Consider the following 7,500-nt stretch of genomic DNA (forward strand, 5'->3'; position numbering starts at 1 on the left):
ATTACTCGAACATTCCGTTAACGAAACGGTCCTCTTTATCGTTTGTTTTATTTTTGAACGTTGTCGTAAAAGAAGCGCGCAACATTTAAAAAGCGTTAAAGGAACGTTCAGCCGAAACATTTCGAAAACGTCACGAACGATGTGTAAAGATGTGTCTGCGCTGATGTTTTGAGAACGTCACTAAAGACCAGGACCGGCTGCATTCACTTAGACGCCATGTTAACACTCTGACTTAACTAGTAACTAGTTTTACCAACTAGCAGGTAACCAGTCTTACCATTCTAATACAAATAAGACCAATCTGCCTTTTTAAGTTATGACCTTAAGCATCTTATGATCCCTTATGATCTCAAGGGAGATTGTTTTATTGACATTTTTGGAAGAATGTTTGTTCGTCACTTTGAAATAACGTTGCCACAACGTTAGGGTTCGTCCCTGGTCTAATATTACCACCCAAGCACACACAAATATTTCTCAGTCGGTGGAAACCATTGCAGTGTTTTCTGCACTTGCGTTCAGTAAAAAAAAAGGTTGAGAAGGAAAAAGAGTTCATGCGTCTTCAGGAGCGCAGTATTTCTCTAATAACTTTAACAACTACAAACCAATAATTGCAGAGTTTTTGTTACTCTATTGTTTGCTCTGTTTATGTGTCCGATGTCTTCTGGCTCTGTTGCTGTTGTAAACAATCTCCTACATCCCTTCCTTGGCGTGATGGCCAGCGTCTGTTAGCAGCGTGTGGTGTTTAGGCCTTAATGAGCTCTGTACGTGTCTGCTAAACGACGACTAGCTCACTAAGGAGTGTCTTTGAGCCCGGGAGACTGAGACGGAGTCACAAAACACATCCTCTACGGTTACAGAGAGATACACCGAGACATCTCCCCGGATACACCGCGCTCTGCTTTTATCATATACGACAAAACGAGTTTTCGGTCATCACTTACTCCTCCTGTAAGAGCTGAGCTCATCGAAAGACATTTTTAAGGAAGCCTGAGAGTTTTCTTCCCCTTAAAATGAGTTGAATGCTGTAATCTAAAACCTTTTTATATGATGAACAGATTTAATTTAGGCTTTTATTGAGGCATAAACGCCGCTGTGTTTACCACACGTGATGTTTGGACATAAATAAACGTCTAAATTAAATCTGTTCATCATGCAAAGCAATCGTATCTCTTCGGAGGACTTGGATTAAACCACAGATTCATTTTACGGCGCTTTTAGGACCTTTCTGAATCGTTTAGGTTTCGTAAACGTAGGTTTATCTTAATTTGTTTATTGTTATTCGAAAAAAAATATGAAAATGAAGTGAGTTTATATTTAAAACTACCAGTTTGGTACGAAAAAACTTAACTTAAGGTAAAGAAGATTAAATGCTGTCTTGTTTAAGCGTAAAATCAGTTTAAAAAAGCTTAGGTCTACATATCTAATAAGTAATGTTGCTTCTCAGATGAATGCATCTTTATTTAAAAATGTTTAGTTATTTGTACTGAAATAACAAGACTCTGAGAAGGTTTAGAGTAAGGTGTCGTTAACTAGTGTATTAACTACCACAAACAAACAGTCAACAACACATTTATCACACTATTAACATTCAGTTAATGTTAGCAAACACAACTTGTGATTTTAATAATGCATTAGTAAATGCTGACATTAACATTAAGATTAATAACTGTGTTTATTCTCATGTTTACTGATGTTTTAACTAACGATCCTTAAGATAAATTGTTCCAACGTTACTTTTTCCTAATATATTTAAGTACTTTCTGGACGAAGGCTCTTTCTCATCTCTCGGGTTCTTTCGTGTCGGGATCAGCTTTAGCTCGGCTGCTTCTGCGGATCATTTGGTGAGAAATGGTTTGAGTGAATTTTGAGATTCAGTCTTTTTCTTGCTGTCTTAGAAAGGTTTGAGACATCAATGAGATCTCATTCGTGAGTCAGAATGATGACGGATGGCTCTGCTGAATGGATAGAGTTATTTGTATTAAATATCTTCGTTCTGCTACCCATAATGCATCAGATCGGTCGACCGATCATCCGCTGTCTGAGCAGCTCCTTCCGGACGATGAGATGAGATACGGAGATTGATTTCTCTGTGCGTGTCACTAAAGAACATGCTCTGACAGCCGTTATCCGTCCATCGGTGTCCCGGTGCGGATAAACGCTAATCCTACATTTCCCAGAATGCCTTTCTGCTGTCATCTGCAGTTTTGATGCCTCATCAGCATTCATTAGGCAGAAGTAGGAGTTAAGACACCATCACAGATGTCTCACAAACATCTCTGGGCCTTTACATGCACCTTAATTAGAGGCGCTAATGAGATGCAGACGCTTGTTTGGAGCTCAGTGCTAATACGAAAAGCTCATTGTGGCGTGATGAGATCGCACTATAAATACAAACACCGTCTCTGAAGAATACGTGATACTACGATGCTCTAGAGTCAATTTTAGCATGTCATTTTGTGCATTGTTTTACTGTGCAATTGTAAAAGAAAATATTTTAAATATATTGCTATTTAAATACTGTTTAAATAGTGTTTGTTTTTTGCAGAACTGTTGTAAAATAAAATGATCATTGTTAAATAAAATGTAAAAATCTAAAAATACATTACAGTTTTAATACTAATGTTCTGCGAAAAGGGGTGTTTTATTTGACAGTTCAATTGTTGTAAAATAACATTACATTTATTAGTAAAAAAAAAAATTAAAGACTATATGACTATTGCAATACCTACAATGTACAAAAATAGGTATTACATGATAGTTATATTTTACAGATCTATTATTATATTAATTAATGTGTCATTATAAATAATAATTATGAAATATTAATTTATTTTACAGCACAGCTGTATTATTATACGAATATATATTATTAATTTAATATTTTTATTTAATCATAATAATCATAATAAATGTAAAAAAAATTATATATATATATATATATATATATATATATATATATATATATATATATATATATATATATATATATATCTGATTATTATGATTATTATGATAAAATAAAAATAAATGTAATTTTTATTTATATATATATATATATATATATTAAAGAGACTTAAAGAGTTACCAGTTGAAGCAGATTTTGTAGCAGTGAGCTCTGAGAACAGCACAGTCAGATGAAATCAGAACTGAGACTGAAGCTTGTGATATCGATGTGGCTGTTTAGGTTTGGTGAGCATGTTTCACATGAGACCGCACACCTGGGAAAACCTGCTTTAATCTGTCTTAACTCCACGCTGCGCAATCAATACACACACAAACGTGACTCACATACACACTACACACACACACACACACACACATCAGGAGACCTGCAGAACGTAGTTTAGCATTTGCCCTCCCAGCGCTTTTTAAAAAACTAGTCTTGTTTCTGTCTTTGCAGCGAAAATGCATGCAGGCGGTGTAACAGATGCAAGAGTGAAAAGACAAATAGTGTACGCAAACTTTGTAGATGATTATATGTTGTAACAGGTCAAACTGATCTGTGTTTGCAGTGAACGTGGTTATAAATGGTTCAGTTCACTTTGCAGTGAAAATGTGGTTTACGGCTTGAATAGATGTGTATTCGTTGTAAATGGTTAAATTGATCTGCTTTTGCAGAGAAAATGCGGTTGTAAAGGGTTAAACTGATCAGCCTTCGTAGTGAAAATGCAGTTGTAAAGGGTTAAAGTGATCTGTCCTTGCAGGGAAAATGCGGTTGTTGTAAAGGGTTAACTTTATATGCATTTTTAGTGAAAATGTGGTTGGTTGCAAAGGGTTAAATTGATCTGTCATTGCAGTGAACACTTAAATCGATCTGTATTTTCACAGAAAATGTAGCAAAGGGTTAAACCAATCTGTTTTTGCAGTAAAAATGTTGTTGTGAAGGGTTAAATTGATCTATCTTTACAGTGAAGACTCAAACTGATCTGTCATTGCAGTGAAAATGCGGTTGGTTGTAAAGGGTTAAACTGATCTGTTTTTGCAGTAAAAATGTTGTTGTAAAGGGTTAAATTGATCTGTTTTTATAATAAAAATGTTGTAAAGGGTTAAATTGATCTATCTTTACAGTGAACACTTAAACTGATGTCATTGCAGTGAAAATTCGGTTGGTTGTAAAGGGTTAAATTGCTCTGTATTTGCACTGGAAATGTTGTTGTAAAGGGTTAAATTGATCTGTGTTTGTAGTGAAAATGTTGTAAAGGGTTAAACTGATTTGTTTTTGCAGTAAAAATGTTGTTGTAAAGGGTTAAATTGATCTGTTTTTATAATAAAAACGTAAAGGGTTAAATTGATCTATCTTTACATTGAACATTTAAACTGCAGTGAAAATTCGGTTGGTTGTAAAGGGTTAAATTGCTCTGTATTTGCACAGAAAATGTTGTTGTAAAGGGTTAAATTGATCTATCTTTACAGTGAACACTTAAATCGATCTTTCATTGCAGTGAAAAAGCTGCTGATTGTAAAGGGTTAAATCGATCTGTATTTTCAGGGAAAATGCAGTTGTAGATGGTTAAATAGAAGCAAGACTGAAAAGACAGTTCGTACAGTTCGCAAATGATGTAAGAAACAAGTCAGCGTGCGTTTTCTAGATTCCTGTAGATGTGCTCAGATTCTGTCTCTCTCGTGTTGAATATGAGATCTAATCCATGAAATGCAAAGGAAGCAGGTTTGTGTGGTAAAGGGCAGATGCTTTATTGGTCCGGTGACCTTACAGGCGCTCTACGCTCACAGGCGTCTGCATGACTCCACTGCGGCTTCATCAGTTTTCATCAGGTTTACGAGTGCAGAGACACGTCCGGAGGAGATTGGAGCTGAATCGTCTCAGGGTCCACTGGAGGAGATAAAGGCTTTTTAGCTGAGCAGAAAATCCACAGGGTTCATTGTGATTTTGTCCTTGAGCAGCAGAACGGTTCCCCTGCCAGAAATACAGCGGTAAATATCAGCCTGCGGGAGATCCGGAGCATGCAGCTCATGCAAACGACCTGATTAAAGCTTCGGGCCAAAGCGAGTCGTTTCTCACGCAGATAGATGAGTGTGTTTGTGTGTGTCTCACACATCTAACAGATAAAGTAGAGAAATGGAGCTCCGTCTTTTGTGTTCGTCTGTCGCCCGCTCACATCTCTCTTTTTTTTTATTTCTTTTGCTGTTCTTTTCTCTGCTGTCGTCCATCACTGGACTCTCTCTGTGTCGCGTGACTCCGCCCACTTATGTGACATCATTCATTCTGCTTCACGGCTCCACCCAGATTGATGACATCATTGATCTTGCATCATGACCGATTGCATAACGGAGGTGTTTAATCTTTTAAAACATGCTGTTTCTTCCCACCCTTTATTGTGCTGCATTTATTTACTTTTATTTGAAGCAGAATTTTATTTATTTACCAACTATCCACTAATTTAGTTACTTATTTTAATTCAATTACTTACTTTATTGCACTTAAGTAACTTATTTACTTATTATGTATTTTTACTTTTTTATTTAATTACTAGTTATTTTGTTTTAATTAATTTTAATCAAGATATCATGTTCATAATTTTGTATTTATTTATTTATTCATTTTAATACATTTTGTTTTATAATTCTTTATCTAATTTAAATTGCTAATTTATTGGTTTATTTGCTCATATGTATTTGCTAATATATGTAGTATTATATTATATATTATACATAGCCATGTGTTTTTACTTAAATTTAATATTCTATCATTTATTTAGTTATTTATCATAATCTATATTTTATTTTCATTTAATTCATTTGATTAATGTTTGTTTGTATCAATTAAATTTTTTATGTATTTTCATATTTTTGTTTATTTTTTATTTAATTTAGTCGTTTTTTTTTTTTATTCCTTTGGTTATTATTTTATTTGAATTATCATGACTTCATCATCGATCCGGTTAAGCTCCTCCTCCCAGAGCGATTATAGCTCCTTCTTTTAAAACCAACAACCTTAGCAAGAACTACTAAGCAAAGCACCGTAATCTCAGTAAATGGCCCTGAACAGATCAGCGGTGCTATAAACATGATTTTTGTTCTGCCGGGGTTCCAGAACATTAGAGAGACTGCAGATTGATCCTGTCAGGTGTTCCTCCTGCTGTCAGTGTGATCTATGCGATGACCCTCAGCGGAGTTCGTATCGCTCTCTTGTGCTTTTCAAGCCTCTTTCTTAATCCCTCCCCTTCTCTCCTCTGATTGGACGGCAGCTGTGCCGTGACTACACCCATATGCAGAGCTGATTATTTAGCTCCACCCAGAGTGATGACATCATTGATCATATCTGTGTAATGTAGGGTTTGATAACGCAGACCCTCACATATGATCATCCTCACACGAGGAACCCCAAACAAAACTATAAAGATCATCCAAGCGGAAAATTCAGAAATATTTCTAACATTTTATTTGGAAAATATTTATTGTATTATTTTTTTCCTAAGCATTATAGTACTGTTTTATTATTTATTTATTGAAATTTTTTACATTTTCTGCTTTAATCTAATGTATTTGAATCTATTTTTTTTTTTGTAATAAAATGTTATAGTTTATTTACTAATTTATTAAGTTGTTTATTTTACCTTTCTACCTAATCTTGATTATTGATTGTTTTAAATGTAATTTTTAAAAAAATTACTCGTTATTTATTATTGTTTATTTATTTATCTTTAAAATTTTTGCTTTAATGCTTATGCAATTTTATCTTATTTTTTATTCTTATCTTATTATTTGCTCTTTATGTTTATATATTTATTCCTTAACTTATTTTATCGGCTTATGTATTAATTTTTGTTTCATCCCTTTAATCTAATGTTTTATTATTTTTTCTTTTTTATTTACTATTTTTTTTATTATTTACTTTAACCTATTTTGTAGTTATTTACTTATCTATATCTACTTATGTATTTATTTGTTTTAATTCAGTGTTTACATGCTATTTATTTGAACCTAATAACTGATTTCACAATATTTATTCATTTATTTTCTGCCTCTGTCCTCTGATTGGACAGAGCCGTGCTGTGGCTCCGCCCACAGGCAGCGCTGGCTGCTTTATTAACAGCTGATGCGCTTCACTGGAGGTCATTATCTCCTGCCTTCAGTCTGTGCTGTAGATTTTAAATGTTTGAACACAATTAATCGCTTAATGAGTCACAGATCGGGAGGTTAATGACTGACTCATGAATCACATCCGAACAAGAGAGATTCTTCTCGCTGACTTTAGGATCATATTTGCCCACACACAGTGACGGTCCTCTGTCAGGCCGGATGAGGGAGATGCTTTCTGGTCGTCATAGAAACGTCTGATGGGCGGAGTCAGAGATCACAGCCGTCAATCACGATAAGAGCCTTATCTTGGCTCTCACACATCATCGCAGGACTCCTGCGAGATTCCTTAAGATGCTGCGGCTGTACCTGCTCAAGATCAGACACACAGAAGCCCCTCGTGACTGATTTCTCTCTCTCTCTGCGCTCGGGGAGACAGATGCCTGCTTTACGAGATGCAGT

General features: G+C 35.0%; 1 protein-coding gene across 3 annotated transcripts in view; it reads left to right on the forward strand.

The window, feature by feature from the left end:
* LOC122335389 (putative methyltransferase NSUN7) overlaps positions 1-7,500 on the forward strand; it is a 29,802-nt gene that overhangs the window by 2,011 nt on the left and 20,291 nt on the right. The window contains exon 1 of one of the 3 annotated variants that reach the window (XM_043233238.1): positions 4,564-4,932. The exons of the other annotated variants lie outside the window; for them this stretch is intronic. The gene's annotated coding sequence lies outside the window, so the exon portion shown is untranslated. Of the gene's footprint in view, positions 1-4,563; positions 4,933-7,500 lie in introns of those variants that run through there. 3 annotated transcript variants of the gene reach the window in all.

This window comes from Puntigrus tetrazona, unplaced genomic scaffold, assembly GCF_018831695.1.
Source record: "Puntigrus tetrazona isolate hp1 unplaced genomic scaffold, ASM1883169v1 S000000769, whole genome shotgun sequence".
NCBI lineage: Eukaryota > Metazoa > Chordata > Actinopteri > Cypriniformes > Cyprinidae > Puntigrus > Puntigrus tetrazona.